Here is a 12,294-nt window from a genome sequence, read left to right on the forward strand (position 1 = left end):
ATGTTATGCCCACAACAACCTCAACTTGTAGTCATTAAGAAAGAGGTAAGCCATATAGATGTGACAGTGTACTGGTATTACTTATAAATGTCGCATGGATTAAATAAATAATAATTTGTATTGAACGTTTTACGCACAATCATAGCAAGCTAAGTTTAAAGAATATCCATCTTATCCCCAATCACAATGAAATATAATGTGATAATAGATGCTACCTAATTTACGGGCAAATGCTTATTTGATAACCATGTATTGTAATAAATATATGGACATAATTTTGTACAAAAAGTATAATTTTGTTAATAAAAAAAATTAATGCAGCCAAAACAAATAAAGCATATTTATTGCTTGATAACAAAAATCGTTTAATATCTTCCAAGCTTTAAGATCTAATAAAAAATTGTGCTTTTGTGGTATTTTTTAGCATCAGGAATTCAAAGCTGTTTGGTGGCTGATGAGAAAAGGATATGGTGTCCACTTAGCAGCTTGGAGGTCTCGGTATCGATCCCTAAAGTGGAAGCGTTCTTTAGATCACCCTAAAGACACCAAGTACTGGTCCTACCCAGGAAACAGTTTCTTTCATGAAATGTCTCTTTTCAAATAAAGCTGGTTAAAGCTGTTGATTATAGCATATACTGATGTAACATAATCAAAATACATTGCAAATCCAATATAACAATCTATTGACTCCCATTTTTTCTCCGACCTTCAATTTCTGTCTTGAGCGTTTTCTTTTAATTTAACAATGGCAGAGTCCATTGAAGTGATTGCATGATTGTTCTATTATAATTGATAAGAGACTAACTATTGCTGGTGCATTTGACAGTTTAAGTGTGATAATCAATTGTTGGACGCAAATAAAGGTGTGAAAAAATACCATGTGTTTATCCATGTTTCACACTCACATGCTGTTACCATTTATGTGCTATCTATTTTTTGAATCATTGACAACTTTGACAAGTTTAACAAGGCATTTCTTCATCATGTACTTCAACTGCACCCTGAAGGCTCCAGCCCTGCCTGCATGGGCCCCTCTTTGCCTGCTGCCGGTGGTCATCGGACCCGAAGAAGGAGTAGCGACAGCTGCTTACTGCTTCCTGTACACTCAAATGTAATTTAAGATTTAGATTTCAATTCATAGGCGCTTGATTGTTCAACCCATGAAAACTTCGTATAGAATACTATTACATGTACAGACAAAAGGTTAGGAAATTATCATTATCTAAACCAACAGAAAGTGAATTATTGGACTTGTTATCGAGTGTGCATTCTTTGGGAACCAGGAATTTGGTGGCATTTATCTGTATAGTAGTTTTCAGAGTTTGGTTTCCGGATTATACTCAGTCAACAAGGCGAAACCCGCATCAATAAAAATAAACTAAAACTAAATAATTTCGTAATTAAAGCAAAAAGGAAGCGCACTATATTGTGTATTTTTATTAGGGTTAACCGGTTAACCTACCGAAACGACCAGTTAACCGGTTATATGTTCGGGATAAGGTTAACCTGAAAAAAATATTTGATTATGTTTTTTTCATGGAATAAATCGTACGATTTTACTTTTGCGTGAGACATACTGCCAACTTGCGCTGGCTACTAGTTAAAACAACATGCCGCACCATCGACGGTTATAAATAACGTGTCAACAATCAAAGTAATAAAAACAATAAATCAATATCTTTGTGATAACAAATAGGGGGTACGTTTTGATAACTGACACTATTGTTTTGTTTAACTCGCGAAAATTTAACTAGCGAATTGCGGGGAGTCGGAGCAAGTAGCGAAGACGTAATTGGCAAGTTTATTGAACTCGCGATAAAAAAAAACAGTTGAAACATCGGACGGTGTTTTGTTAACCAATATCCAACACTGATTGCTCGCGAAAATTTCGTGTTAATAAGTAATAATTTTATCAAGAATTGCATACGCAGTTAATTTTTTTGTCAAGTCAATGTCGTTTTTGTTTATCAGAAATTATGATTATTATTATAATTTACGTCCAACGATTCTACCATTACCGTCCGATGCAAGTCTTATTTATCAAAGCAAATTATTAAGTAATTAAATAATAAAACATCAATTAAAAATATTTAAACAAAATAAAGCCTGAAAATTTAGTATTTGTGTAATTGATTAAAATTTGCACGCTATGGTACGTTAACAAACATACATAACAATCAGTATTTGAGATCATAATACTTAGCTACTTCGCTTTTAAATAAATGTACTGATTAATTGAAAGGACAAAGCACATTTCTATATTGAGAAAATTTGAGTTTCAAAAATTGAAACAGAATGAACTAAGGAACACACCATTTTTGTGAGCGATAAGACGCGAACGTAATATAAGCGGCCCAACCAAAAAAGTTAATAACACGAGAAAATGAACATTGTGTAGTTATTTAATTTGTTACTCCTTTGCATTTACGCAGGAAAATTAAATCAAATATATAGCATACATTTACAAAATTGTTAAAATAAACTGTATAATACATTTTATTACAAAACTGGCATGTTATCAACGCAAGCGATTAAAAATTACTTTTGTTTCTACCGAGCGGTGCGAGCGGTATGACATTTTTGACGTACTCTTTAATCATTTTAACTACACATAAGGCGTTACGGTTAACCGGTTAATATCCGGTTATGGATAAAGGTAAACCGGTTAATGATTTTTGTAACCTCTTGCATCCCTAATTTTTATGCCCCACTTCGAAGAAGAGGGGGTATATTGTTTTGCACATGTCGGTCCGTCCGTATGTCCGTCTGTATGTCCGTCCGTCCGTCCACCAGATGGTTTCCGGATGATAACTCAAGAACGCATAGGCCTAGGATCATGAAACTTCATAGGTACATTGATCATGACTTGCAGATGACCCCTATTGATTTTTAGGTCAAAAGTCAAGGTCACAGTGACCGGAAATAGTAAAATGGTTTCCGGATGATAACTCAAGAACACTTATGCCTAGGATCATAAAACTTCATAGGTACATTGATTATGACTCGTAGATGACCCCTATTGATTTTGAGGTCTCTAGGTCAAAGGTCACGGTGACCCGAAATAGTAAAATGGTTTCCGGATGATAACTCAAGAACGCTTATGCCTAGGATCATGAAACTTCATAGGTACATTGATCATGACTCGCAGATGACCCCTATTGATTTTCAGGTCACTAGGTCAAAGGTCAAGGTCACAGTGACCCGAAATAGTATAATGGTTTCTGGATGATAACTCAAGAACACTTATGCTTAGGATCATGAATTTTCGTAGGTACATTGATCATGACTCGCAGATGACCCCTATTGATTTTCAGGTCACTAGGTCAAAGGTCAAGGTCACGGTGACTCAACTTAGAAAAATGGTTTCCGGATGATAACTCAAGTACGCTTACACCTAGGATAATGAAACTTCATAGGTGCATTGATCATGACTCGCAGATGACCCCTATTGACTTTCAGGTCGCTAGGTCAAAGGTCACGGTGACTTGACGCAGTAAAATGGTTTCCGGATGATAACTCAAGAAAGCTTACGCCTAGGATCATGAAACTTCATAGGTACATTGATCATGACTCGCAGATGACCCCTATTGACTTTCAGGTCGCTAGGTCAAAGGTCACGGTGACTTGACGCAGTAAAATGGTTTCCGGATGATAACTCAAGAAAGCTTACGCCTAGGATCATGAAACTTCATAGGTACATTGACCATGACTCGCAGATGACCCCTATTGATTTTCAGGTCAAAGGTCAAGGTCACAGTGCCAAAAAACGTATTCACACAATTGGTGCCACTACAACTGACAGCCCATGTGGGGGGCATGCATGTTTTACAAACAGCCCTTGTTATAATAATAGATTTTAGATTTCATACATAAACAACATACCTATCTCATGGTGTGGATGGTGACCATTATACGTACTGTAACATCATGCCGCTCTACGGCTTGACTTTATTTGTGTAACACCATCTACCACATGACTATTCGTGTAACACCATGCCACTCTACGGTATGACTTTATTTGTGTTACACCATGCCACTCTCTATCACATGACTTTATTAGTGTTACACCTTGCCACTATACGGCATGACTTTATTCTTGTAACACAATGCCACTCTACGGCATGACTATTCGTGTAACACCAAGCCACATTATGGCATGATTTTATTCGTGTAACACCATGCCACTCTACATCATGACTATTCGTGTAACACCATGCCACTCTACGGTATGACTATTTGTGTAACACCATGCCACTCTACGGCATGAATATTCAAGTAAAACCATGACACCCTAAGGCATTATTATTTGTGTAACACCATGCCACTCTACGGCATGACTTTATTCGTGTAACACAATGCCACTCTATGGCATGAATTTATTTGTGTAACACCATGCCACTCTACGGAATTACTTAATTCTTGTAACACCATGCCACTCTATCGCATGACTTTATTCGTGTAACACCATGCCACTCTACAAAATGACTTAATTTGTGTAACACCATGCAACTCTCAACTATATGACTTTATTCGTGTAACATCATGCCATGCACTCTCTACCACATGACTCAATTTGTGTAACACCATGCCACTCTTTGCTACATGACTTTATTCGTGTAACACCATGCCACTCTCTACCTCATGACTTAATTTGTATAACACCATGCCACTCTCTACCACATGACTAAGTTCGTGTAACACTATGCCACTATCTACCGCATGACTTAATTTGTATAACACCTTGTCACTCTACCTCATGACTTTATTAGTGTAACACAATGCCAGTCTACAAAATGACTTTATTCGTGTAACACCATGCCGCTCTATGGCATGACTTTTTTGTGTGTTACACCATGCCAATCTACGGCATGACTATTCGTGTAACACCATGCCAATGTACAAAATGACTTAATTTGTGGAACACCATGCCACTCTACGGCATGACTTAATTTGTGTAACACCATGCCACTCTACGGCATAACTTTTTTGTGTAACACCATGCCACTCTACCACATGACTTTATTTGTGTAACACCATGCCACTCTCTACAACATGACTTATTTCGTGTAACGCCATGCTACTCTCTGCCACATGACTTAATTCGTGTAACATCATGTCACTCTCTACCACATGACTTTATTTGTGTAACACCATGCCACTCTCTACCTCATGACTTAATTCGTGTAACACCATTCTACTCTCTGCCACATGACTTAATTCGTGTAACATCATGCCACTCTCTAACACATGACTTAATTTGTGTAACATCATGCCACTTGCTAACACATGACTTTATTTGTGTAACATCATGCCACTCTTTACCTCATGACTTCATTCGTGTAACATCATGCCACTTTCTACCACATCACTAAATTTGTGTAACACCATGCCACTCTGTACCGCATGACTTAGTTTGTGTAACACTATTCAACTATCTACCGCATGACTTAATATGTATAACACCTTGTCACTCTACTGCATAACTTAATTCGTGTCACACCATGCCACTCTCTAACATGACTATCTACCGCATGACTTAATTTGTTTAACACCATGTCATATACCGCTCTGAGCGCATGACTTTATTCCTGTGCCACCATGCCACTTTCTTACACAGGTTTCGACTGTTAATCCACTAACAGTTCCATCAATCAATGACTATTATTTCACTGCAGTTTCAATGAATCAATTACTTTTATTTCAGCGAAGGTTCAATGAAACAATGACATATTTCACTGTAGGCTCAAGGAATCAATGACTCTTATTTTACTGCAGTTACCATGAATCATTCAAGTTGAGCAGCTGATCCAGCTGCGGTATGGAGAAGACGGGCTGGATGCCACGAGGGTCGAGTTCAAGGCACTGCCCACACTCAATTCTTCTGATAGGGCCTTCGAGAAGAATTACAAGTTTGATGGTACCAACAAAAGGTATTTTCTTGTCATGGGTTCTTATTATTCAAGATGAAGGTCAACTTCTGTATGTAATGTCTTTGGTCTAAAAAGTTAAAAGTTCCTAGTAGTGAGATGGAGTTTCAATTTACATACCTCTGTGAATATAATTAAAGTGATACTCTGTCTGCTACAAGAAATCGGCTGCCCAAAGGCATTTATACATTTTGTGACTTTTTACCAATAATCACATATCATGAAGACAAACAACAATGAACACATGCAAAAAGACTGTGGTAGCCACCATTTGATGGTTAAAGACATGCATCCAGGTTTTAGCTTTGGTAAACTCCTTGGAAGAATGATTTGTAAGCAATTGTGAACGAGTTTATGGGAACCAATACCTAATTTACTTCCTGGTGTTACATCACATTTTTTCGTGAACTTGTAACAGACAGTTGAAGAAGAGTTTGACAGAGGATGTGGATCGTGACCTCCTCTCGGATGTCAACTGTCTGTCTGAGATTGAGCAAGAATGGGAGCAGCTTGTGGAGGATCGTAACGCGGTCCGTCAGATCTTCCCATCCGAGACAGGAACTTAGCAAGGTTGTGTTGTAGTGTAACCTGCAGCGGATGATCTGGAACACTCACAAAATCTTCAAGATTATTTTATAATTATTATATTAATGTTGACAATTTGACAGTATATTGACTATTCGACAGTAGTCTTTGCATATTTTGATACTAAATTGCAACAAAAGTCTTATTATTTTGCTTTTATAATTGATTTTATAATTTTATGTCATAATTCTGTATGAAAGCCTCATTGTTTGCTCTTAATCAGCGATTTTTTCCCTTCTTTATAAAGTACCTGTAAAAGGTACTTTCCCAATTGAAGAAAAACTACAAAATTCCCAATTGCGGTCAGAAAAATTCCCAAAGGGAAGAAAATTTCGTCCATTTTTTTCCCAAAGTGCATTATCTGCAAGTTAACAAATAAAATGAGCACTGACACTGAATATTTCAAACCGAAATGAATGTAAATCAATATTTGATTTGATTTGTGCTATTGATACCAAGCAATTAAAAAACAAACATAATTTCCAATGGGAAGATTTCACAACACGAATTTTCCCAATTTTAGGATTTTTTACGCTAATTTTTCCCAATTGGTATGGTACGGGTACTTTTCTCAAATGGGGAAGAAAAATTGCTGTAAATTTAAAGCAATATTTCTGTATGTTGATTCTGATAACTTTTGTTTTCATGTTAACTAATTTGATGTTGATATTGTTATGAATTCCTATAATTACAATGTTTTTATAGCCCAGATTAGATAAATGAGCAGCGTAAACTAGTGTATTATTGGTTAGATTTGGTATGATAATTTAGATTTAAACATCTGCATATTTACAGATACATACCTTTATTCATTTTGTACACTTTGTTAGCAATTTTCCAACTTATTTTTAAGTAAGAAATTGTGTAAGTCAGAATTGGGTATGGTGTATTTTCCCATTACATATATATTGGAAAATTAATCATTGTTATGTCCCCCACCCACTATAGTGGGGGACATATTGATTTTGCCCTGTCTGTTGGTGTGTTTGTTTACCCCAACTTTAACATTTTGCTATAACTTTGGCAATATTGAAGATATCACTTCATATTAGGCATGCATGTGTATCTCATGCAGCTGCACATTTTGAGTGGTGAAAGGTCAAGGTCAATGTCATCCTTTAAGATCAAAGGTCTTATATATAGCTTCAAAGCGGAGCAGAAGGGGACATAGTGTTTCCGACAACACATATCTTGTTTGGCATTGGAAATTGGTTTACCTGACCGAATTTGTTTGTTAACCTGACCAAATGTTTATTTTTACCTAACCAAAAAAGGTCTGTCACCTGACCAATAAGGTCTGTTTTCATTACCCAATAGGTCTGTTTACCTCACCTAAAAGGTCTGTTCACCTGACCAATTAGTTCTGTTTATGTGACCAAAAACGTCTGTTCACCTGACCAAATTGTTCTGTTTACCTTACTCAATAGGTCTGTTTACTTGACCGAAAAGGCCTGTTTAACTTACCTAAAAGGTTTAGCTGACCCAATTGGTTTGTTTACCTGACCGAAAAGGCCTGTTAACTTGACCCAATATGTTTGTTTACCTGACCCAAAAGGCATGTTTACGTGACCCTATAGGTATGTTTACCTAAACCAAAGAGTGTTTTCCTCACCCAATAGGTCTTTTTTACCATCCACAGACGTGAGGCAGCTGTGCATGAGACTGACTGTCGTGCCTGGAAACGATCACCTTTCTATCCAGGCCAACGAGAACGCCACCATCCTGATGAAGGTGCTAATCCGGTCTATGTTCTGCTCCAAGCGCGTCATTGAGGAGTTCAGGCTGTCCAACGAGGCTTTTGATTGGCTGATTGGAGAGATCGAGACTAAGTTCCAACATGCCCAGGTAAAAAGGAGTTAATTGGCTGTTGGCTCAGAATGTTTGTTATCCCCCGCCATAGGCGGAGGGATATTGTTTTGGCGTTGTCCGTCCATCCGTCCGTCTTTTCGTCCGTCTTGCCGTCTGTCCGGCACTTTTGTGTCAAGAGCAATATCTTGGAAGTGCTTTGGCGGATTTCATTGAAACTTGGAATGAGTATACGTGTATATATGGAGAAGAGGATGATGCACGCCAAATTGCATTGTACACCATCTGTTAATAACGGAGTTATTGCCCTTTGTATCTTGAAAAAATGCTTTTTTGAGTGTCAAATATAACACTTTTGTGTCCAGAAGCATATTGGCGGGGGATATTATTTCAATGAATTTGCTTGTTTGATTCACATTCCCATATAAATTAACTGCTTCCCTCATCTCAGATCTGGATCAAGTGAAACATTTTATCGAGAATTATTGCTTAAAAAGGAGTGTAACAAGCGGGTAGTTACCAGTATTTTTTAATTGCAACTTTTTCTTCTAGAATTGATCTAGATTATTACAGACTTAGTAAGTTGCTTCTTTAGAAACAGGGTATGTTTTACATCTGATGTAAGAAATAATGCGTTCCCTTTTCTGACTACATACGCTCACCTACAATGATTCTGTACATGTAGCCATGTGCACCCTATACACACATTGCTGCAATATCCAGTGACCTATTTGCAGGTCCATGTATCCATGTTCACCCTTTACACACATTGCCCCTATATCGAGTGACCTATTTGCAGGTCCACCCGGGTGAGATTGTGGGAGCCCTTGCTGCCCAGTCCCTGGGAGAGCCTGCCATCCAGATGACCTTGAACACGTTCCACTAAGCTGGTGTGTCTGCCAAGAACGTCACCATGGGTGTGCCCAGGCGCAAGGAGATGATTTACATCTCCAAGAAGCCCAAGACCCCCTCACTGACAGTGTTCCTCACTGGTCAGGCATCCAGGGATGCTAAAAAGGCCAAGGTATGTGATGTGTGGTTGTTTGGTAAATCAATTTATTTATAAGACCACTCAGCAAAACAATGATGTACTTTTTATGCTCTCGAAAAAAATTTGATGGAGCATTTAGTTGCCAGTTTGTCCTTCCTTCCACGCTTTTCAATTACACTTTTGTTACAGTTTCTCATTGCGCCTTTAATATTTTACCGATTTCTTACATATTTGGCATGTAGGTCCCTTACATGAACCTCTACCTTTTGATGAGGTTTGAGGTCACTGGGGTCAAGTTCAAGGTTTGGGAGGCTAATAATAGACTTTCTCAAGGTCACACTTTGGTTACAGTTTCTCATAGCGAACATAAGGGGAGCATCCATCGTTTTCAACGATTTTTGTTTTGCTAAGAATTCAGTGTTAATTTGCTTTTACATTTCCCTTCCAATTTCCCAGGACGTGCTATGCTGCCTGGAGCACACGACCCTTCGCAAGGTGACGGCTAACACGGCCATCTACTACGACCCAGACCCCACCAACACAGTGATTGCAGAGGACCAGGAGTGGGTGAACGTGTTTTACGCGATGCCAGACTTTGATGTGACCAAGATCTCCGCCTGGTTGCTCCGTATAGAGCTGGACAGGAAGAGAATGACAGATAAGAAGCTGACCATGGAGTCTATATCAGAGAAAATCACTGCTGGTGAGTGATTCTTGTGAATAATTGGTATAATTATACGTAGAGCTGCAACGATTCACCAACAGCTCGATTCGATTTCGATTTCAGACACTCCGATACCGATTTTTTCGATTCGATTCATCTTCAAACCTAGTTTTATCATATTCACTCTTATGCCTCAAAATTAACATTTCTGTTCAAATGTGATTTCAATATAACACATAAAAAAGAATAGCAAATTAGGACTCAATTTTAATATAAAAACTTCTGACTAGAAGATTGTGTTGATTACACAACACTATAAAAAATAAATAAATAATCATAAGAACGTATCTGGAATTAGTTGAATGGTAGTATTATCACTATTAAACTTTTACCCAAAAACCGCATAAGCATGTCTACCATTGTGCAATGACAGCATCACCTGTTACCAGTAGGACAAATCACATTCTCTAATAAACTTAACAAAACTCCAACAGAAATAGAACTACTTTTCTTGCTGGCGACTTGAGTAGTTGCACTTGTGCGACCTCTTAGTCTTGCTATATCAACGTTATGTTTGCGTTTGACATATTGCATTAGATTAGTGGTTGAGCCGGACTTAGCGTACGCCACATCCGTGAAGCACAGTTTACACTTTGCTTTATCGGTAGGGCTACCATCCCGAAACCCGAAATACTGCCACACTTTTGATTTTAGCTTCTTAGGCGCATCTGATAATTTCAATTTGTCGGCAACAACTTGTTCAGCCATTTTTCCGAAAGTAGACCGTAACGGGCTTATTGATTGGATGACTAAAGTAATAAGCAACCAATCGCGCGCGTCGTAATTACAAGTAAAGATAAAACCTACACCTTCATGTATCAATAGTCAGAATACAGCGCGCTTTACGTATCTATGTATATGTATTTATGTTAAAGAATCGAATCGAATTTGGTAGGTTTGGTATCGTAATCGAATCGAAGCATTTCGAATTGATTTTCGATGAATCGGATCGAATCGGTGCAGCTCTAATTATACCCCCATGGAGTTCTTATTGATGAAAATCACTTCTGGTTAGTGCTTCTTGTGGTAGAGTTATACCTCCATGGAGTTCATATCAGAGAAAATCACTGCTGGTGAGTGCTTCTTGTGGTATAGTTACATCGCCATGGAGTCCATATGGGAGAAAATCACTGCTGGTTAGTGCTTCTTGTGGTATAGTTATACCTCCATGGAGTCCATATCGGAGAAAATCACTGCTAGTTAGTGCTTCTTGTGGTAGAGTTATACCTCCATGGAGTTCATATCGAGAAAATCACTGCTGGTGAGTGCTTCTTATGGTATAGTTATATCGCCATTGAGTCCATATGGAAAAAAATCACTGCTGGTGAATGCTTCTTATGGTATAGTTATTCCTCCATGGATTTTATATTGAATGAAAATCACTGCCAATGAGTGCTTCTTATAGTTATACCCCGGCATAAAAGTAGATGGGAGTAAAACTGTATTCACTTTGGACATCTTTGGTAGTTTGACTGTAGACTCAAAGATTCAATAAATTTCTCCTACACCTTTTAAACTACAACTTCCAAACTTGATGTGTTGTTCCTTTATGTATTCAGATTGGCACGTGTGATGCGTATCATTCTTATTTTAAAAATAGAAACAAAATCTGCCTCTTGTTAAGCTTATAGTTTTTAAAACATGATGATTATTAATATATACTTTTATCAGCAGAATAATTTAATCCTCTGAAATCACTAGGTACTTGTTCATATTTACCATCAAATAGTACCGATGTTAATCGTCTATTGGCCTGTTGTAGGTTTTGGTGATCCGGGATCTACCGGAATGAACCGGGACTTTACCGGGATTAACATGGGCTCCATCGGGGACGACCGGGATGCATAGGGGAAAACCGAGGCTCCGGGAGTCACCGGGAAGGACCGGCAACGACCGGCGCGGCACCGGGAACAACCGGGACGACACCGGGAACAACCGTTACGTCACCGAAGCTCCACCAGGCCATACATACCCCGGCAGAGCTACGTCAACGCCCCGGTGAATGCCGTTAGAGTACCCGTATAGCTACGGTATATAAGAAAATCGGCGCTCTGCCGGAACGCCAACGGCATTCATCGGGGATCCGCCGGGGAATTGCCGGCGACGACCGGAGTGAAACCGGGGCGTTGCCGTAGCTCTGCCGGGGTCTGATGCCGTTTATAGACACGGTGTGTGCCGGCGGAGTTTCGGTATACCGGGGCTCTGCCGGGACGCTGTCGGCTTTCACCGGGACTCAACCGGGGCACTACCGGCGACAACCG

At 38.8% G+C, this 12,294-nt stretch overlaps 1 pseudogene; it reads left to right on the plus strand.

Moving 5' to 3' along the window:
* Positions 1-4,853: 4,853 nt before the first annotated feature.
* LOC127834146 (DNA-directed RNA polymerase II subunit RPB1-like) lies at positions 4,854-11,881 on the plus strand (annotated as a pseudogene).
* Positions 11,882-12,294: the final 413 nt, after the last annotated feature.

Source organism: Dreissena polymorpha, chromosome 6 (assembly GCF_020536995.1).
Source record: "Dreissena polymorpha isolate Duluth1 chromosome 6, UMN_Dpol_1.0, whole genome shotgun sequence".
Lineage (NCBI taxonomy): Eukaryota > Metazoa > Mollusca > Bivalvia > Myida > Dreissenidae > Dreissena > Dreissena polymorpha.